Source organism: Hordeum vulgare, chromosome 2H (assembly GCF_904849725.1).
Source record: "Hordeum vulgare subsp. vulgare chromosome 2H, MorexV3_pseudomolecules_assembly, whole genome shotgun sequence".
Lineage (NCBI taxonomy): Eukaryota > Viridiplantae > Streptophyta > Magnoliopsida > Poales > Poaceae > Hordeum > Hordeum vulgare.
This window is the reverse complement of record NC_058519.1, coordinates 588416360-588438908: the sequence shown is the minus strand read 5'-3', so window position 1 is coordinate 588438908 and position 22549 is coordinate 588416360. Positions and strand designations below refer to the sequence as shown.

Sequence of the window (22549 nt, the reverse complement as noted above, 5' to 3'; positions counted from 1 at the left end):
CAAATCCAACATCGCTGCTTAGATCTACCACCACTCCTCTCATCCACAACCGATGTTAGCTAGTATAGCTGAAGCAATAGGTAGTATCAAGTTGGCACACAACCACACTTTGATCACACAATCCTCTAATCCCAATGAACTCGTTGTGTATGTGTGCCAGAGGTCAGCTCCCCGACCCTCCCGCCTCCTCTTGCCGCTTGATGACATGATTGTGATGTGACAACTCATCTGTTCGGGATCAACAATGTTCCATACGCCTATGTGTTTTAGGTGTTGAAAATATTGTTGCAAGGTGTTTATATGCTGTTGTAAAAAGATCTAAGTAGAATGTTGGTGTTTTTTCCAATTTGACTGTATTTTCATTTATTTTTTATTGTTGTAATGGCTTTGTTATGTAGTTTTTTCAATAGAAATCAATTGGGGGGGTCTCATTGCTTCACAGAAAGCTAACATATTGTTTACGTGAAGCAATAATTACGTAATGCATTATGTGTGAAATACCATCTTCTTCCTCCACTCCACAACCCTTCCTCGCACCGCCGCCACTTTAGTCAGCTTCAGCCCTTCCGCCCCTCGATCTTTGAACCTCTAGTGTCATCGTTCTCCCATTGGCCCGCCTTTCACTCTCTGTTTGGATCCTCCTGAAATCTATCGGTGCTGCTCGGGATCCGCCATCACCCATTGGATCTATGAGTACTCCTTAGATCCACAATCAATGTGTGCTGGTACCATTGCCAGAGTTGGTGTAAGCTTGAACACCACCACTCTTTGATTAGGCGCTCCTCTAAGCCCAATGGAAGTCTTAGGCAAGCACATTGCTGCAGGTTAGCCCTCACCCCTCCCTCTTCCCTTCCTTCCCCTTTCCTTTATCTTTTATAGAGAACTCGACATACTGGCACTATCAATTTAGAAGAACATAACCATCTATTTCGAGAGCTTTATCCACCCTAGCCGACCCAATACCTCCATTCTCCCATGGGTCTCGAGTAATGTCAATCCAATGCAAGAACAGTTTTGAATCCTTTTTTGACAGATTTCTCATATTTTAATTTGGCGAAACTCGCGTCTTAGAAAAGGGAGTTGGATGGGTGTGTGCTGTGCCAATTCTCCTATGATTCATGAGTATCCATACATAGCAAATTCAAAAATGAATTCATCACACGACTGCATCTCAAATTCCACATCATGCTGTCGATCTGAACATTGATCATGGGAACACAACCAATCATGGATGCACCTACACTGATTGCTCATAACATATACACTAAATTATTTGACACTAGCCATGCAGACAACATGTGATCTCACAGTTCGTGCGTATATTTTTCAAAGTTTAAAGATAAGCTTAGGTTTCAGCACATACAAATCGGCCATCCTGTTTTCTGCTATGAAGTCTTTATTTGCGGATCTTTTCTAGAAGATATCTTTTAGGGGGTTCCGATGGAAGATATTTTTTAACACGGTACATATGCAAGAGTTCGTATACACGTACAAATATTCATTCTTATAAACACACACACGCACACCCTATCCCGATGAGTACCTTAAAAAAACTGAGTCGTCATATTATCTTCAAATTTATGAAGTCATCACTCGCACCTCGTCAACTATGGTAACATCTCTTTCTATTGAATGCGCATCGCCGAAAATTATAAAATAAATTCAAAAATAAATGCGAGCACCAGTATTTAAACACTGATGAGTTAGGGATATCGGTGGAACATATTTTTTGCACACAATCTTTTCTTGAAGATGTTGCTCTAATGTTGTGTGCCACTGCAACCAACCTTACACGTTCACATGTGTGCTACATGTGACGGGAGGTGCATGCACCTTTGTTATCTCCAGGCTAGATAGACACCGAGCGCCGTGACACGTCAGTTACACGTGGGAATTGCCACGGGCGCCGGAGCTATTTTGGGAGGAAGCTTCCCATTTTCTCCTTTCGGCGCCAGTATTGCTGCACGTATAGATATATCCATCCATGTGTCGTTTGTACGCCGCGACGCCTACGTGCATGCAAGCAAGGTCCTTATCTCTGCACTAAAAAGAGAGAGAAAAAATGTCCTTATCTCTCTATCTGAGCCCGCGAACAAAGCTTGTACTCTGAATGCGAGTTCAAGGCCGTGACGACACACTATAGCCAAGAGCCGGAGACCCCCGAGGAAAGAACAGCTGCGGGCAGCGACAATCTCCGCGCTTGCGTGTGATACCTCGGACTTTTTCCCTGCACCGGCTACCGTGCGTGTGCGTGTGTGTTAGTGCATGCCATCCGAACGTTTTGGTCTCGAGCCCCATGCATATGCGTTTCTTGGACATTTTTGGCTGGTTCCTGCGCGTTCAATGCTGATCGCACTGGTACTGGTGGTTGTTGCCATTGCCAGTACATTGTTTCTAAGCATCTCTTGCACGTCACGGCCGGCCTCTACCCTTGCTGGTTAACTCCACCGCTAGATGTTAATTTCTGTTGGGAGAGAGGGACATATGCGGTTAAATTTGGTGTGGAGGAGGACAAAAGTGACGGTCCAAAAAGCGAGTATTCAAGCTGTTTTTATTGTTTTGGTCTGGCCCTGTTGCTTTCGGCCGTAGAGTAGTACTCATTAGAGAATGTCCTATTTTCTTTTTGCGGAGATAGAGAATGTCCTATTTGATCAAACACATGAAAAAACTTGTTAAAAATATATACATTGTACCACCGTTTTTGGAAGTATATACATGCATGGTATTGAACGCATCTGTGTGTGGTTCATAAGCCCTGCCGTGTACGAGTGATGCATAAAGTAATAGCTGTTCTACTGAGCCAAAATTGGAAGACATACATATCAAGTTTATGTTACTAATTCAGAAAGAAGTGTTTATTACTAGGTATATAGGCAGAAAACATAAAATGACCACGGGTCTACTGCAGCCCAGTTTTTACAGCAGCAAAAAAATGCATTTTATAATCTCAAATAATTTGGATTTCTCTCTCGCGAAAGTATATATAGATGTGGTTACCTTCGTACCTGTGAAATTTCATGAAGATCAATTTTAATCACGGGATATAAAATGGATCACATGTTGATGATTTGCTATTAAAGAGAATGTCCTATTTGATCTAAACTGGATCACATCTTGATGAACTGCTATTAAAGAGAATGTCCTATTTGATCTAAAATGGATCTAAAATAATTTGCTAATATATATCCTTGCACTTATTCTTTTATTTAGTACATAAATGTATAAATGTATTTATTATTTAAAATTTACAAATAAGTGGATCGCATTTTTCTTAGTTGTGTGGATTATATCTTGATGAATATGTGACACTAGTGGAGAAAGGGGTATTAGAACCGGTTGGTAAGGGCCTTTGGACCCGGATACACATCCGGTGCTACGTATCCGGGACTAAAGGCCCCCCTTTAGCACCGGTCTCTTACAAACCGGTGCTAAAGGCCTCCACGTGGGCGCCGAAGAGTGCGCGCAGGCGGAGGACCTTTACAACCGGTTGGTAACACCAACCGGTCCTAATGCTTTTTTTTTCTTTTTTTTCCTTTTCTTTTCAGGGTTTCCGATTCCGTATTTCGGTGTTTCCGTGTTCCGTATTTTCAGGGTTTTCGTTTACGTGTTTCCGGTTCCGTATTTCCGTTTACGTCTTTCCGATTCCGTGTTTCCGATTTCGTGTGTCCGTGTTCCGTTTTTTACGAACACGGAATCGGAAACACGTATCCGGAAACACCGATTCCGTGTTTGCGGTTAAGTGTTTCCGATTCCGTGTTTGCGGTTAAATGTTGATGCACCAAATAAAAGTACATATATACATCTAACACGAAGTACTGGAACGATTATCATTACATAATTTGAAGTTCGTTTCCTATAGGTGTATACTTGCATAGAGAAGGGAGCTGGCTATTGGTTCATAGGATGGAAAAATTCTCCGCCTTCATCTATGACTTGCGTGAGGAGAAATCCTGCCATTCCTCTGCAACTGCCTTGCAACGTTGGATTGGTCTTAGCATCGCCCGCTTTCGTTGCAGCTTTAAAAGAAGTAGATGAAAACAATTAAGTTATGAACAAAACTAACATAATTGATGGCAACATAAATAAAGTTGTGAAGATCCGGTTACGTACCTCTAGATTTCTGGAAGTACGGGATTTCTCATTGATAATCCTGTGAATGTACTCGCAAACGTAGTATCCACAATAATCAGTGCCCTGTGGTTGTTGCGGGACGCCCTATATACGAGAACATAATTCACTCAAATTAATAATAATCAAGAGAATGATAATGGTATTGAAACCAGGGTACGTAGTACTACTTACTTTGTTAATCTGAAAGTGGAGCTTGTCTGCCCATGTACCGGGTTCTTCCTTGATGAACATTTGCCAAACCCTGCCGACAAAGAAAAATGAATACAAGAGTTAATTATTACTTACTTGATATCAGGAAATGAACGAAAAAGAGGCCGATGAACGAAAGAGGCCGATATATATATACCTTTGAAGCATCTGACGCGCGCTCTTCCTTTTGTCAGCGTCCCAGGTTAACGGGTCCCAGACTTCAACTTGTCCTTGATCGATTCTAATGATGAACAATATGAAGTGGGACCTGCGCACGTGTACACACGCAGTCATGCATACTCATCAATTACACTTAACATCAGGTAAGCAAAATGGAATGTGTACAAGACAGTAACACTCACTTGAATCCGTAGGGCCAAAGTATTTCTTTTTTGGTACTTTGTCGCTTCAAAAACCTTAGCAAATCATCCGGTGTATCCTTGTTGAACTTTTCTATTGTCTCTTGATGAAACGAATACGGGTCAATGAACCCAAAGTCCCAGATTCCTGCCAGCCTGCATTCACGAATCTTCATTATGCATAGTAGCGTACAAAAAGAATGTCTCGTGAGTGATAATTATACGGGCAATGAACGCGAGCTTAACTAAATAATTAAATTACACAAATAAATCACTTACAAACAGTAGCAGCTGACGATAGCTTTGTCGAGGGCACATTGATTGTACATCTGGAAAAAATCATCGAACCCAACCTCCACACCGTACTCTTCGAAGTAGTGTTGATCCTGAACTGCCGCCATGATACAGTCTCTCTTTTGCCTTGCGGCCTCCAAGTACCAACTATGTAAATTCCATAGTTGGGTTGTTAGAGCACTAGGATTTTCGACCAGAGGGTGCTCGGGCTTATATTTATATACCACATCAGCAATAGCGTAACCTACGTCGCCCATGCGTGGACCGGACACTGAAGCCTGATCAGATAACACCTTGAGCGGGGCAATTGACTGTGCTTCTTGTTGTCCGAGCTGGGAAACTTGTTTCCCGCATTTCGTCTGCTCCGCCTGCTTCATCTGCTCCACCTGCTTCATCTGTGCGGTGTGCATCTTTTCAATGAACCGTTCATAGTCTGAAAGGGGCGGCGGTGGCGGCGGTTCAGGATAATATAAGTTGTCGATGGTGCGCTCAATTTTCCACTTTGGTACGTTCTTCAGAGTTTCCTTCCAGATGTCTGGAGGGGGCTTCAGGGGAAACCGTGCGAAACATGCTTTGTTTTTGGCTTTCACGGCCTCGTCTAGTTCCTCCGGAGTCATCAGGCCTGGTAACTTCGGGGGAGTCTTGACTTTATTGGGTTTCCTTTCTCTCTTCTTGGGAGGAGTCCCGTTTCTTGTGAACTGCAGCTTCCGCTTTGCCGTACCCATAGTGGGCGCATCCGTCGGCTCACTGGAGTGCACGGGCGATGGACTCTCGGCCTCGGGCTCCCTATCTTCGTTGTGGGGTGGACTTGGAGGTGCGTTGGGGGGTGGACTTGGAGGTGCGTTGGGGGGTGGACTTGGAGGTCGTGCATTCTCTGTACGAAAGTGAAAAAACTATTAAAAATAGGCTTACATGTGGTGCAACATTCATTAATTGTTGGAGGTGGTGCATTTGTACCTGGAGGAGTCGGTGGCCTTGGCGTCGCGTTAGGAAACACGATGTGTTTCTTCTTCCACAAGATGATACCAAGCTCCATTTCTCCCAGTGTCTTCTCGCCTTCACCTCCAGGAATATCAAGCTCAATTGACTGGCATCCCGGCGTAATTGTTGACAACCCGACACGAGCATGGGATGCTGGAATCTGACCACCATGGTAGGTTGCTCCAGGTTGATTCGGTAAAGCATAGCCTGACGCCACCATGAAGGATATGTTCCCCATTGGCATATGTATCTCACAGTTTGTCTTCTCGGTGACATCATCCACGGGGTAGTGAGGCGCCGACGGTTCGACTGCAGGACCGTCTTCTAGCTGCAGCTGCGTGGAACCCACGCTGCTTCTATGCTGAGATGGGACGGTATCTGCTACAGGATCGTCTTCTAATTGTTGCTGATCAGCGTCAGGTGCAGGATCTTCTTCCTCCTCTTCGGTGTCAGGTACAGGGTGTCCCCCTTTCTTCAAGAGAAACGCCACCTTTTCTTCTAATGTCGATATCCGTTCCAGCGCCTTCCTCTTGCTTCTACCACGGCTTCTGTAAGTGCAAGGTCCGCCGGAAACCCTTGGTTCCACGGGGTAGTGGCTCCAAAGCCTCGTGTTCGTCCCCACTTTTCGGGGTTCCCGAGTGCCTTCGTCAACTTGTCGTTCTCTCTATCGGGAACAAAAGTTCCTTTTCGAACAGCTTCTATTGCCTTCTCTAGATCTGATACGACTTGTCTTATTTTTTCCGACCATGGTCCCTCCGCAACAATCATCCCAGTCTCAGCGTCCAACGTTGCCCCATGCGCGAACAACCAGAACTTGGACCTATCGGGCCAGTCATGTGTCTGTGGAATGATATTTCTTTTCAGAAGCGCATCTTCATAGCGTCGCCACCTAGGTAGGGCAGTCATGTAGCCACCTGACCCCAAAATATGGTAATATTTCTTCTTCTTCGCATTCTCCGTATTTGTGGCTGATCGGGATGTAAAGACACCCGATTTCTTGTACGCCTTAAAATCAGGCCAAGCGTCTCTTATCTTCACTAGGTGCCCAGTGAAAACTGGATCTTCGTCCTTATATTTCTTCCACAAGTCTTTCTTCCACCTCTGGAATTGTGTGGCCATCTTCTTCAAAGCCCACTCCTCGACTTTCTTCTTCTTATCTTCCGCTACGCTGAAATTTAGCTAGACCGTGTCGCAAAGCACTCTTTTCAATCTGTCATCGACATAAGTAGCTCCAACGTTGGCGCCGGTCTTCGGCTTATTCCATTCTATTAAGTTGATCGGGACCAGGTCTCTTACAACAACTCCGCACTGATTTACAAATTTGCGATAAGTTTCTGGGGGTTGCAGTGGTTTGCCATCAGCAGCAACTTTATCGATCGAGTACCTTGCAGTATCTTTCAACCTTGTAGCCGGGCCTCGTTTCGACTTTGTCTCAGTACTTGCGCTAGGTGTTCCGCAGGGCACCTAAATGGGAAAATAATGATTCGTTAGTAAGTGCAATACAAATTAATTGTTGCGTCAACAGTGACTTGAGATATACATTGGCAGAGTTTGTTCCGGAGGGCACTTCTGCATCTACTACATCTTCTATATTTTCAGCTCCGTCACCGGAGTCGTTCAAAAATTGATTGCTAAACGCATGCCCACCGTCGACATCATGATATATGGCCGTTGCATCTTCAAAAATCATCTGGCACATGTATCTTTCCTTCTCCGCCTCACCCATTCCCGCGAGCTGATCGGCGTGCTGATCATGTGGTTCTTGGGGATCCATAGCTCAACACCTGCTAGTAACAAGAATTTAACTTAGCAAAATTATTTACGGAAAAGTTTTACGGAACCGGAAATTTTACAGAAAAGTTTTACGGAATCGTCGGAGTCGTAATCGTCGCAAAGTTTTACGGAATCGTCGGAAAGTTTTACGGAATCGTCGAAATCGTCGGAAACTTCCCCCGCAGTTATGGAATCGTCGGAATCGTAGGAAAGTTTTACGGAATTGTAATCGTCGGAAAGTTTTACGAAATCGTCGGAATCGTCGGTTTAGGGTTTTACGGAATCGTCGGAATCGTCGGAATCATCGGAATCGTTGGTTTAGGGTTTTACGGAATCGTCGGAATCGTCGGAGTCACCTCACGTTGCACGAATGTTGACCGACTTCGTCTATAGGATTTGTACGTCGGAAAGTTTCGAATGTTGACTGAAAAAGTGAGTCTACTAGAATCGTCTTCCTCGCTTTAGCGACATAAATGATGAAGGCGGCTTCAAATCGAGCCGTGAGAGCATCTCTAGCAGGTACTATTTGTACGTCGATAGAACAAATCCCGTAACTTTTTTTAGCCGTGAGAGCCGTGAGAATATGCATGATCACGTAACTTTTTTTTATAGGATGTCCTATTCGGACCGGAAAAAAATAATATCGACGGTTATAATTACAAGCATACAACAATATGGATATACGAAAATACGGATATACCTTACGTGAAGAAGACGAAGTGGGGCGGCGAGGAGGCGTCGCGGGGAGGCGTCGAGGAGGCGACGGCGCGGCGAGGAGGCAGCGAGGATCGTCGGCCGGCGAGGCGGCGCGAGGAGGCGGCGGCGCGAGGAGGCGACGGCGCGGCGAGGAGGCGACGACACGGCGAGGATGCGGCGCCGAGGATCATCGGCCGGCGAGGCGGCGCGAGGAGGCCGCGCGCGCGAGGAGGGGACAGCGCGAGGAGGCGGCGGCACGAGGAGGCGGCGGCGCGGCGAGGAGGCGACGGCGCGGCGAGGAGGCGGCGCCGAGGATCGTCGGCAGGCGAGGCGGCGCGAGGAGGCCGCGCGCGCGAGGAGGCGGCGGCGCGAGGAGGCGGCGGCGCGGCGAGGAGGCGACGGCGCGGCGAGGAGGCGGCGCCGAGGATCGTCGGCCGGCGAGGCGGCGCGAGGAGGCCGAGTCGGCGAGGAGAGAGGCGGCGAGGAGAGAAGGCGAGGAGAGACGCGCGGGAAGGCGAGAAGTTGGCGACCCCGTAGAGGTATAGTCCCTTTAGCACCGGTCTGTGTTAACAACCGATGCTAAAGACCCTTTAGCACCGGTTGTTAACACAGACCGGTGCTAAAGGGTCCAAAAATTGGGCGCGAACCGAACCCACCTTTAGGACCGGTTGTTGTTACAGACCGGTCCTAAAGGTTTTTTTCCTTTTTACTTTTTCCTTTTTTCTGTTTCCTGTTTCCTGTTTTCTTTTTGTTTCCTTTTTCTTTTTCCGGTTTCTTCTTTTATTTTTCTTTTTTCCTTTTTTCTTTTTCCTGTTTTCTTTTTTCTTTTTGTTTCCTTTTTCTTTTTCCTGTTTCTTCTTTTATTTTTCTTTTTTCCTTTTTTCCGTTTCTTGTTTTCTTTTTCTTTTTGTTTCCTTTTTCTTTTTCCTGTTTCTTCTTTTATTTTTCTTTTTTGTTTCCCTTTTCTGTTTTTTTTACATTTATTTACAAATTGTCAAAATGTCATTTTTACACTTAAAAAATAAAAATGATATTTATCAAAATGGTCAAATTTAGTGGAAACTGGACAAATTTTTAATATTTATCAAAATGGTCAACACAATTACATAAAAGGTTTAATACATTATTACACATCACCAACAACACCCCCTATCTATTTTCCTCTTGCCTTTCTTCTGATTGCGCCGTAACCATGGACTATCTTCATCATTTAACGGGATGCTTGGATCATCTTTGACTTTGAAGGGAGGAATTTCATCAAATTTATTGTAATCTTCTGACATGTCTGTCTTGTCCTCGACTCCCACGATGTTTCTTTTCCCTGAAAGAACTATGTGGCGCCTTGGCTAATCGCCTGATGTATTCGCTTCCTTATCTTTTCTTTTTCTCGGTCTGCTAGACATGTCCTTCACATAGAAAACCTGAGCCACATCATTGGCTAGGACGAATTGATCATTGCCGTACCCAAGATTCTTTTGATCCACTGTTGTCATTCCGTACTTCGGGTCTACCTTCACGCCTGACAGGTTGAACCATTTGCACCAGAACAAAGGGACCTTAAAGGAAGGTCCGTAGTCAAGTTCCCATATCTGCTCTATGTAACCATAGTATGTGACCCTTTGCCCGTTGTCGTCTTTTGCATCAAACCGGACGCCACTGTTTTGGTTGGTGCTCTTTTTATCTTGGTCTGCCGTGTAAAATGTGTTACCATTTATCTCGTACCCATTAAAGGTCAATACAGTCGAAGATGGTTGCTTGGCCAACAAGTATAGCTCATCTTCAACAATGTTGTCATTAATGAGACGTCTTTGCAACCAACCGCCAAAAGTCTTCGCGTGTTCTTTAGCAACGAAATCTTCAGGTTGCTCCGGGTATTCCAAGCGTAAAATATCCTTGTGTTCCTGGATATATGGAGCCGCCAAGCTGGAATTAACTAGAACTGTGTAGTGTGCTTGAGTGAAAGATTGCTCGTCCATACATGTTGTTGATTTCTTTCCTAGCGTGCCTTTTCCACGCAGTCTCCCCTCATGGCGCGACTGAGGAACACCGATCGGGTTCAGGTCAGGAATAAAGTCAACACAAAACTCAATGACCTCCTCTGTTCCATAGCCCTTGACCATGCTTCCTTCTGGCCTAGCACGGTTTTTAACATAATTCTTCAAGACTCCCGTGAACCTCTCAAAGGGGAACATATTGTGTAAGAATACAGGACCGAGAACGGAAATCTCTTGGACTAGGTGAACTATGAGGTGCGTCATAATATTGAAGAAGGTTGGTGGGAACACCAACTCGAAGCTGACAAGACATTGGACCACGTCCTTCTGTAAACTTGGTAGAGTTGCTGGATCGATTGCCTTCTGAGAAATTGCGTTGAGGAATGCACATAGCTTCACAATGGGTACTCGCACGGTTTCTGGCAGAAGCCCCCTCAATGCAATCGGAAGTAACTGGGTCATGATCACGTGGCAGTCATGAGACTTTAGGTTTTGGAACTTTTTCTCTTCCAGGTTTAGTATTCCTTTTATGTTCGACGAGTAGCCAGACGGGACCTTGATACTGCTCAGGACTTGGAAAAAGATCTCCTTCTCTTCCTTGGTAAGAGCGTAGCTGGCAGGACCTTTGAAATTCTCTCGATTCATCAGGTCGTCTCGTTCGTGCATATGTTGGTGGTGCAGCCGTGCTTTTGGTGTATCTCTCGACTTCTTCCCATGCACGCCCAATAAGTTTAGCAGGTTCACGCAAATATTTTTCGTCACGTGCATCACGTCGATCGCAGAGCGAACCTCTAGGAATTTCCAATAGGGTAGTTCCCAGAATATAGATTTCTTCTTCCACATGGCTACGTGGTTGTCGGCGTCATTCGGAACAGATTGTGCGCCAGGACCCTTACCAAAGATTACTTTTATATCTTTGACCATGTCATATATATCACTACCTTTAGGGAGGGTTGGCTTCCTCCGTGTATCTGCCTCGCCTTTGAAATGCTTTCCTTTCTTTCTTACGGGATGCCTGTCTGGAATAAATCGACAATGCCCCGGGTACACATTCTTGCCTATATGTATACTTTCAGTCTCGCCTAAACAGTGTGTGCATGCGCTGTATCCCTTGTTTGACTGTCCTGAGATGTTACTAAGAGCGGGCCAATCATTGATGGTTACAAACAGCAACCCTCGTAGGTCAAATTCCTCCTGTTTGTACTCGTCCCACACACGTACACCTTCGTCAGCCCATAACTCTAAAAGTTCATCAACCAGTGGCCTCAGGTACACATCAATGTTGTTGCCGGGTTGCGACGGGCCTGGGATAAGCACTGGCATCATAATGAACTTACACTTCATGCATAACCAAGGAGGAAGGTTATAGATACATAGAGTCACGGGCCAGGTGCTATGACTGCTACTCTGCTCCCCAAACGGATTCAGGCCATCTGTACTTAGACCAAACCTTAAGTTTCTTGGGTCACGTGCAAAGTCCTCGTACTTATCGTCGATGTTTCTCCACTGCGACCCATCAGCGGGTTGTCTCAGCATATCGTCTTCCCTCCAGTCTTCTTTGTGCCATCGCAGCAACTTGGCATGCTCTTTGTTTCGGAACAAACGTTTCAACCGTGGTATTATAGGAGCATGCCACATCACCTTGGCAGGAACCCTCTTCCTGGGGCGGTCGTCGCCCTCAACATCACCAGGGTCATCTTGCCTGATCTTATACCAAAATGCACCGCATACCGGGCAGGCATTTAAATTCTCGTGCTGACCGCGGTAGAGGATGGAGTCATTGATGCATGCATGTATCTTATGCACTTCCAATCCTAGAGGCCAGACAACCTTCTTTGCTTCGTACGTACTGCAGGGCAGCACGTTATCTCTTGGAAGCATCTTCTTCATTATTTTCAGCAGCTTTTCAAATCCCTTGTCAAATATTCCATTCTCTGCCTTCCATTGCAGTAATTCCAGGGTGGTGCCCAGCTTTTTCTGGCCATCTTCGCAATTTGGGTACAACAATTTTTTGTGATCTTCTAACATGCGCTCCAACTTCAATCTCTCGTTTTCACTTCCGCAGTTTATCTGTTCTTCACGAATGACCTGACGAAGATCATCGTCAGACTCATCAACAATGTCCTCAAGTTCAGGCTCGTCTTCCCCCATTTCAGTATCACCGTGTTCACCGAACATAGGATAGTTATCATTATCCTCTTCTTCTTCATTGTCTTCCATTACAACCCCTCTTTCTCCGTGCTTGGTCCAACAAAAATAATTTGGCATGAAGCCTTCTTGCAACAGGTGGGTGTGTATGGTTCTTGAGTTAGGGTAATTCCTCTTATTCTGGCATTTTTTACATGGACAAAAAATAAATCCATTCTGCCTGTTTTTCTCAGCCACATTGAGAAAACTATGCATGCCATTTAGGAATTCGGGACGACGTCGATCACTGTACATCCATTGTCGGTTCATCTGCATTATATAAATTTATCAAAAACCATTATGCTAAATCATCATGACTAAATTAATTAATTAATACAAAAAGTTCATCACACGTTAAACCAAAGTAGCGTAGTGACCATACATATATAGTTCTCATAAAAACACACACTGAAACCAACCATAAAAACTCTCTCTAACTAATGCATTTAAAAACAACAACAAATGCAATCAAAATCGCAACAAAGGTAACAATTGACCCGACGGCATAATGATACCAAGCCTCTTTACTAATTGCATATTTTCTAATCTTTCTAATCTTCAGACATACCAAGCCTCTTTACTAATTGCATATTTTCTAATCTTTCTAATCTTCAGACGCATTGCGTCCATCTCGCTCTTGTGACCATCGACGACACCGGCAAGAACCTTTTCCAAGGTCATCTTCTCTCTTTCAGTTTTTTCCAACCTTTCTTCAGTTTTTTACAATCTTTCTTTCAGGCCAACATTTTCTTGTTCAACTAAGTGTAACTTCTCAACAATAGGGTCGATTGGCATTTCCGGTTCCACTACCTCCTAGATAAAAATATCTATGTCAAGTTGGTCGGCGTAATTAATTGTCATATAATCAGGAAATGAAAATATGTAGTTATAAAATATAATATACCACATCCGAATCATAGACTGGACGAGGGCCAACGGGGACGGATATCAAAACCATGGCGCTATACATATAAAAAAAATCTTACACAATAAGAAAATTATATACAAGTAAATATGTAAATCATACAAATCAAAATTTGTTTTGGTAAATAAAAACAACAGGCTCACCAAGGTTGTGTCAGTGACGGGGCGATCGACGGCGGTGAGGAAGGGGACAAGGCGCGCGACACTAAAAAAAACCACAAATCATAATTAAATTTGAGCTCAAATTGCATATGTATACATAACAAATGATGAACTCTCTCTAGCTTAGGCATTTCATCAAACACCTAGCTAGCACAACAAAAATGGAATGAGCAAGAAAACGAGCAAAACTTGCAATACCGGAAGAGGGAATGTTGATGCTAACCGTAGGACCGATGGGTGCCAACAATCTTGACAAATGGTGGAGAAAAATGGGGATGGATTAGAGCTCCCAAGAGGAAGGAGAGAGCAAAAATGGAGTTGAGCTCGAGCAAGAAAAAATGGAGCTAGAAAAAATGGGGTGGAATATAGGGGTGCTCGGGGAGGAAGGAGAGGAGGGCTTTAGGACCGGTTTGTGTCAAAAACCGGTGCTAAAGGGTCTGACAGCGGGGCCCCGCAGTTGCTGCAAAAATGAGAAAACCTTTAGCACCGGTTTGTGATACAAACCGGTTCTAAAGGGTCTGTCCACTGGGCCCCCCTCCCTGCAGCAAACGGTCCAAAAACCTTTAGGACCAGTTTGTGTTACAAACCGGTCCTAAAGGCCTTGCGGCCATTTGCTGCAGGGAGGGGGCCCAGCGGACAGACCCTTTAGAACCGGTTTATATCCAATCCGGGTCCAATGTGGTTGGCTCAATGCCATGTTTTCTACTAGTGTGAGATTATATTTTCATTTTTTTTTCATAACTTCAATTACTCTCTTCATTTTTATATACAAGGCCATAAACCCATGTTAATTACATGTACGAGGGTAAATATTATGGTTTAAGTCATTGTTAAAATTTAGCTGTCCTCCTCTTTTGACCGGTTAATTAATGTGTATTTTTCTCTCCAACACATAACAAGCCAACTCTCTCACTCTTCATTCATTGATTAATGCAGCACATGCAAATCAACGTTCTTACTTCTGCATGCATCCAAGGGATACTAATGTCCTTGGTTGCTAGTACTTCATTAATGTTAGTGGCTTTATATAGCTGTAAATTGTAATTTTGACAGCAATTTTCATTTTTTGATTATACAACAAACGGGAGCCAAACAACTACCACAATCGGTGTTCAGCTAAGATGTGCAAGCATACATACAATTTATACAGTTCTGCCCTTGAATTTACTTAGTTCTTAAAGAGACACAATGGACTACTGAGCCTGTACAAGTCTATCCATTGTGCTGGATGTCTACAAACTATATTAGTTAACACTAGTAGAAAATGAGGCTTCAGAACCGGTTCATTTTGACCATTAGCCCCGGTTCAGACTAGAAAAGCGGGACTAATGCTAGCTAGCCCCGGTTCAACCCTGAACCGGGGCTAATGGTCCTCCACGTGGCGGGTTGGAAGTGAGGGGGAGGGGTATTAGTCCCGGTTCTTATTACAAACCGGGGTTATTGCTTCCCTGTCTTTTTAAGCATTTTTTAGGGTTTAGTGTTTTGCACTAAATTGGATGGGGGCTATTTTGCTGCCTTTTTTTGCTATTTTCCCATTTATTTGTTTTGGGCACTTTTTAATTCTTGTTTTGCACTAAATTGGATGATACATACACAACAATAAAGGAACAACTATATTGCACATCATCGTCACGAATATATTACAGCATCTCATCCGTCGTGCTTTGTCGAACATATTACAAAATGTAGACACGAGTTACATGCACATATGCATCTCTTTTACACTCAAAATTTCACTGCATCCGGCGGGCAGTAGTATTCTCCCTTCGGATCTAGGACCTCTACATCCGAGAATCCGACAATTTCCTCTTGAATTGCTCGTACGCGTTATTGTGGTAGAAGACCGTCCCACAAGCTCTTTACGAGAACAGAGTTCAATCAAAAACATAATCAAGCATGATAATGGTATTGAAACTAGAATAAAGAGATGCGCGGATCTAGCTAGTAGTACTTACATCCATTTGTCTAAATGTAAGCTCTAGCTTCCAAACACCCCGACACTTCGCGGTGAACCATTTCCAAGCCCTGCCAAGAAAAGGAAATGAATAAAGGAGTTCTATATTAATTACTTGCTATGAGGAAATGAACGAAAAGTTGCCGATATAGTGCCATAATGATTGAAATTACCTCTGGATGCATTCCTGCATGTTCGTCCAGTCAGCGAGGGGTTTGCGTAGCGAGTCCATGACTTCTACTAGTCCATCGCCAGGTACAATGATTAACATAATAAAGTGGAAGTTGCGCACGCATAACAAGTCAATTATACACTTAACATCAAGTAAGCGAAAATAGAATGTGTGTACAAGACAGTAACACTCACTTGAAGTTATAAGGAAATAGCATTTCCCTTTTGGTAGCAGAAAACCTTAACCCTTGTACCAAGTTATTCTCTGTCTCGCGGGGATCCAGTGAGAGACTTTCGTTATGAATGAAATATGGGTCAATGAATCCAATGTCATAGATTGTTCTCTTTTGCATTCGAGAATCTTCGTTCTGCAAAATTAATATAGTGATGAGTAAGATTATACATGCAATGAACGAGCTGAGTAAGACTTAATGACATAAATTAATAATACTTACAAACAATAGGCACTGATGATAGATTTGTCGAGGGTGTCTTGTTTGTATAATTGAAATAATTCGTCGAATTCAATCATTAGCACGCCTTCTCCATGCCCGTAATGCTCGTTCTTATATGCACAGTAGATCCAGTTTTGCTGTTCAGCACATGCTCGCATGTACCAGTTATGCAATCTTCGCATTTTTGTTCGTAGCTCGTTGACTAACTCAGGTTTGACGAGAGGAGACCCGTGCCAGTACACGCATGTTACGTCAGCGAAATACTATATATGGTTTAAGTACCGATCAATAGACATGCCATGAGCCTTGGTCGCTTCTCCGTAGAGTGCAACAAATCCGGATCGATATCAGCTGTTTCATCATACCTCTGCTCGAACGCAGCTCCACTCGAGCACACCTCTGTATCGGAATACACTTTGAGTGGGGGGCACAATTGGTTTTTCTGTTGTCCTAGCTAGGCAACTGATTTCCCGCTGCACCTACTACTCTTCAACCGCTGCTTTTTTGACTCAGCCGACTTGAGAATAGAGCGTTCATAGTCTGTTGGCAATGTTGGCGGGGGTTCTGCAAGGGTATTCAACAATTTCACGCATGCAGCGTGATCTTCTGGGGTGACGGGGAACTCTAGCTCTTTCGGCTTATTCTTGTTAGCCATCCACTGTTGATACTGGGCGTCTGCCCTCTTCTTATTTTCCTCTTCACTATAGTCCCAAGGTCTCATCTCCATATTCCGATGAGGTATTTTTGGGAGGAGCGACGACTTAAGTTTCGGTGATCGGAACCCCTTTCCGCCGCCACTATTAGCGGTGGTACGTTTCCGCTTTTGGCTCTGATCCTCAGTGGACGGAGGCGGCTGACGGGGTGGTGGAGACGCCTGATATGGCGGTGGAGACGGCTGACGGGGCGGTGGAGACGGCCGATGCGGTGGTGGAGACGGCTGACGGGGCGGTGGAGGCTGGTGAGGTGGAGGCGAAGAAGGATTGCTGCTCAGAGGAGTCGGTGGCCTTGGCGGCCAATTGGGAAGCAAGATGTGCTCCTTTGGCCATACGATGGTCTGTTTCTTGACTTCTCCAAGTTTAGTCAAATCCCTATCTTCACCTGCAGGGTAGTCCAGCTTCAGCTCCTCATAATCTTTAATCACTTCGTCTACCACGATGACAGCGTACCCTTTTGGAACCGGAGATCAATGCCAAGTTGGATTATGTCCAATTGGTACGGCCATGCCGACCGCCACAGTCAACCTTAAGTTAGCAACTTTCACCTTTAGCTCACAAGGTGTGCTCTCTGTGATATCATCCACTTGGTAGCGACGAGGAGGAGCCGTGGTCAGTGCATCTTCATCACCATCATCCCGGAGATGCGTGGAAGCGACACTACTTTTTCGATTCGATGCAGCTTCTATCACGAGCCGCTGAGATTGGCCGCTATCTTGTTGGCTCCTAAGTTTGTCGATTTGATGCTGGTGCAACCGCTTTAGTGCTTCTTCTACATTATGCAGTCGGTCTGCAGCACCCGCTTTCTCAGCTGCCTCCTTTTCCTTTCTCCTTTGATGGCTTCTATCGAGAAATTTCTTCCTTTCCTCGAAAAACACAATCATCCACGGCAGGGAGCCTGGTGAGCCTCGTGCTCGTCCTTTGTGTTCATCATTCCCAAGGACGCATGAGAGCTCGTCGTTCTCTCTACCGGGAACGAATCATCCCTCTTCTACATCCTTTACTGCGCTTCTAATGTTCTCGATGGGTAGTACGGGATTATCTTTGTGTATTTGGTTACATATTGCCTTCCCTTCTACGTCCAACATGCTCACATGCCCGTAAAACCAGTTTACTGACCGTTCGATCCATGTTACGGGCTCTGGAGTGATATTGTTAGCCACAAATGGTGCCTCAAGTGCATCCCACTTAGCCATGTTACCGGCGTAGCCAGCAGGCCCCATAATATGGTGGTACTTCTTCATACGTGCATTCCTCTTATTTGTTGCAGACGTTTTCAATGTGTCCTCTGATTTCTTGTACACCACAAATTCGGTCTAGTAGACTTTTATCTTCTCATCGCCGTTATCGAAATCTGGAGTCTTATCTGGCAAGATAAAATCCTGGTGCAATCTTTTCTTCCAGCCCCTGAATAGATCGCACATCTTCTTAAGAGCCCACTCCTTGACTTTTTTCTCTAAGGCCACTTTTCGCCTCTTCATTTCCTCCTCATTTGGCTCCTCCTCATTTAGATCCACCTCTGGTGCCGGCAGGGTGAAATGAAGCATGAGCTTTGTCTAAAGGTTTTCTTTGGCTACTGTGCCGACATATGATACTCCATCCGCCCTTGGCTTAAGCCATTCTCGAGTGGTGATAGAGATGTGGTCCCTAACAACAACTCCACATGCCTTCACAAATTTCTTCTTTACATCTGTGGGAGCAATCGGTTCCCCGCATTTTGACACTATTTCGTTCATGTACCTCTCACCGTCATCCATCTTCTTGGTTGGGCCTCGTTTCGTCTATAGTGAAGTTTTTCTCGATCCGGATGGCTAAAAGAAGAAAGAGCGTTAATATATGTATATAGACAACAAATGATTAATTTATTAATATATATGCACCTCGCCGGAGCCGTCGACTTCTCCCTCATTGAAGCCGTCGAGTCCTCCCTCGCCCAAGGCGTGGGCGTTTACCTCACCGAAGCTTCTACCTCGTGTGTTGAGAGACTCATCTCCCTCGTCGAACTCGTTCAAAAACTGATTGGTGACATCGCCAACAATAAAATCATCCTCGCGGATGACACCATGCATCATGTTTTCCTGATATTCGTATCTCCCGTGTATTGGATCCATAGTATCTGTAAAATTAATTAAACATGAAAAAACTAAAATAACTAAACAACTAAAATAACTAAAACTTAAAACAACTAAATTAACAAAAACATAAAAAACTAAATTATCTAAATTAATATACATTGAATAATCCACTTAATTAATGCATCATCGAATAATCCACTTAATATTATCGAATATATAATATTGAATACATGAGTAATACATCTCTCAAATACAGTAATACATCTCTCAAATAATATCTAACTGATCAACCAACAAAGAGTTGTCGTTGTACTAAGGCGCGAGCAGTGGACAACCAAAGAGTAGGAACCATCATCGGATCATAGCTCGGGTGAGATCCCTGAAGAACCTATCAGGTATTGGAGAACATGGCATCCAACGCCTCCATGTAGCGACGGACGTGCTCGTCCTCCTCCCTGACAAGGCGACGTACCTCCTCCTCGGGGGCCGGCACCCTCGACACTGAAAGTAGCCCGCGCGGCTGCTACCAAAGAAGCTCCGAGTCGACGACGGGAGCCCGATTCCTCACCAAGCTACGCGCCCCGGAAGGAAGCTCCTCCCAGTGCCAGCCCGGCGGAGCCCAGTCTCGCACATGTTGGCGCCTCTCAAGCAGGTGGTCGCCACCGAGTCAACAACGAGGCTGCGGGCCACGCATCGTATGTCGATGCCGAGAACCAATTGTGCAACTATTTAAATTTCTACTATTTAATAAACTTTTCTAAACTTTTAGAACTATTTAATATTTGATAAAATAGTTATAAAGTATTAATAGATAAATACCAGTAGCAAAGTTAACAAAAAATAAAATTTACCAAGGGTGATAAAATTAATGCCACCATTGGATTCCTTAGGTTTTTTCTACCCTAAATCCATATATTACACTAACATACTAGCATGCATACAATTGCAACAAAACAAAAAAGAAAATCTACTCTAAAACCTAAATCAATTATATGTCAAATCAAAACGTAAACAAAATCTTCTTTTTTGCACTAATAACCTACTTAACCTAAACTAACAATAACCTATTTAACACTAACTGTGACCTAAACTAACACTAATAGATTGAAAACTAAATTAACTAAACAACTAAAACAACTAAAACAAAAACATGGCGACGGGGTGGCTCACCGCGCGTGGCTGGGAATGGGCGGCGGTGGCACGGCCGGGAGCTGGGCCGGGGCGCGACGTTGGCGGTCGGGAACGGGGGACGTCGAGCAGTATCGGGGCCGGGAACGAGCGGCAGCGTGGGGGCTCCTCGATCTCCACGAGCGGCCCCGTGTGCGGGCCTGGGCTCCTCTCATGGGGCGCTCCACGATTGGAACGGGCGGGGGGGGGGGGGGGCTCCTCTCATGTTGCGGCGGGCGCGGCGAGTGCGGCGGTGGCGGCCGGGAACGGGGGCGCGGTGAGGAGCAAAGGAGGGCGGTGTGGAGTGGAGCAGCCTCACGACGTGGTCTGTTCCTCCTCGCGCGCGTGAATGGGGAGGAAGGGAACCGAAAATGGCTATAGACACGGCTATAGTCCCGGTTCGGCGGAAGAACCGGGGCTATTGCCTCATTAGTTCCGGTTAAGGGGGAGACCTGGGGCTAATGGCGTGCATTTTCGGGCCCCTTTTTGATCTGTGCGCACCGTGGGCTATTAGCCTCGGTTCTTGGGCCGAACGGGGCTAATGAGCCATTTTAAAAAAAATTGATCTTTCAAGTGAGGTTTGTGTTGTTCCCGCCTTTTTTTATTTAATTAGGTGCATTACATATGAATTTCAAATGGTTTTTAAAGGTAATTTATTTTGAATTTCAAAAACCTTCCAATGTGAATTTCGAAAACCTTCCAACGTGAAAAGTGTTTCAATTTGCATAACTAATCCATAACCATTTTCTATTTAAAAAAATATATTCTAATTATACAAACTATTAACCATTTTGCTATTTTCAATTAAGTATGCATTAAGAAATATTTATTGCACATTTTGAATTTGAAAACCTTTCAACATGAAAAGTGTTTCAATTTGAATAAATAATCCAAAACCAGATTCTGTTTTCAAAAATATTTGTTCTAACTATACAAACTATTAACCATTTTGCCATTTTTAAGTAAACTCGTGTCCAATCCTTATCTGGAGCAGGCTTATCTAGGAGGGCCATACCTGGGGTGGTCTTACCTGGGGACCTTATCTGGGGGGGCTTATCTGACGGCGACCAGGAAGGCGGCGGCAAATGCATGGAAGGACTAGTTGTAGTTGATTTAGTTCTCGTAGTTGTTTTAGTTCTGGTAGTTGTTTTAGTTCTCGTACTCGTAGTTGTTTTAGTGCTCGTAGATGGTACCTCTTTCACAAAAAATGCCGTTTTTACACTAATAAAAGGAAAAGTCCATTTTCTTTACAACCAAGTGGTACCAAGTTTAATACATTAATACATATCACATAAAGTTTAATACATTAATACACATCACATAAATTTTAATACAGTACATAGATTTATATTTTGATCCCTTGCCTATGATCGCTTTCGCCGTAACCATGGAGCATCTTCATTATTTAACGGGATGCTTGCGTCAATTCTCATTGTGAAGGGCGGAATTTCATCAAACTTATTATAATTTGCTGACATGTTTGTCTTGTCCTCGATTCCCATGATGTTTCTTTTCCCTGAAAGAACTATGTGACGCTTTGGCTCATCGTCCGATGTATTCATTTGCTTATTTTTTTACTTTTTTCTGTTTGGAGGACATGTCTTTCACGTAGAACACCTGAGCCACATCATTGGCTAGGACGAATGGCTCATCTCGGTAACCAAGATTCTTGAGATCAACTATTGTCATTCCGTACAACTGGTCTACCTTTACCCCTTATCCATTCATGTTCACCCAACTACACCGAAACAAAGGGACCTTATTAGTAGGTCCATATTCAAGTTCCCATATCTCCTCTATCTAACCATAGTATGTGCCCTTTTTCCCATTCTCGTATGTTGCATCATAGTGGACATTACTGTTTTGGTTGGTGCTCTTTTTATCTTGGGCGGTCATGTAAAATGTATTCCCGTTTATCTCGTACCCTTGGAAATATAATACAGTCGAAGAAGGTGACGCGGCCAACAAGTAGAGTTGATCTCCAACAGTGTTGTCATTCATGACACGTGCTCGCAACCAACTGCCGAAAGTATCCATGTGTTTTTCTTCAATCCAGGAGTCAGCCTTCCCCGGAACTTGGAGCGTACAAAATTCTTGTGTTCCTCGATATACGAAGCCACGAAGGTGGAACTTTTTAGAACTGTGTAGTGTGCTTGAGTGAAAGAATGTCCGTCCCTACATATCACTGCTCTCTTTCCTAGCATGCCTTTTCCACTCAGCGTCCCCTCATGCCGCGATTCAGGAACACCAATCGGTTTAAGGTCAGGAATAAAGTCTACACAGAACCCAATGACCTCCTCTATTCCATAGCCCTTGGAGATGCT

The 22549-nt window shown here is 44.4% G+C and overlaps 1 long non-coding RNA gene across 1 annotated transcript; it reads left to right on the top strand.

Annotated features, from left to right (window-relative positions):
• Positions 1–462: 462 nt before the first annotated feature.
• Positions 463–21527, top strand: LOC123430654. Its single transcript, XR_006622968.1, has 2 exons — positions 463–824; positions 21220–21527. It is a non-coding gene; the product is annotated as an uncharacterized LOC123430654 (long non-coding RNA).
• The last annotated feature ends 1022 nt before the right edge of the window (positions 21528–22549 follow it).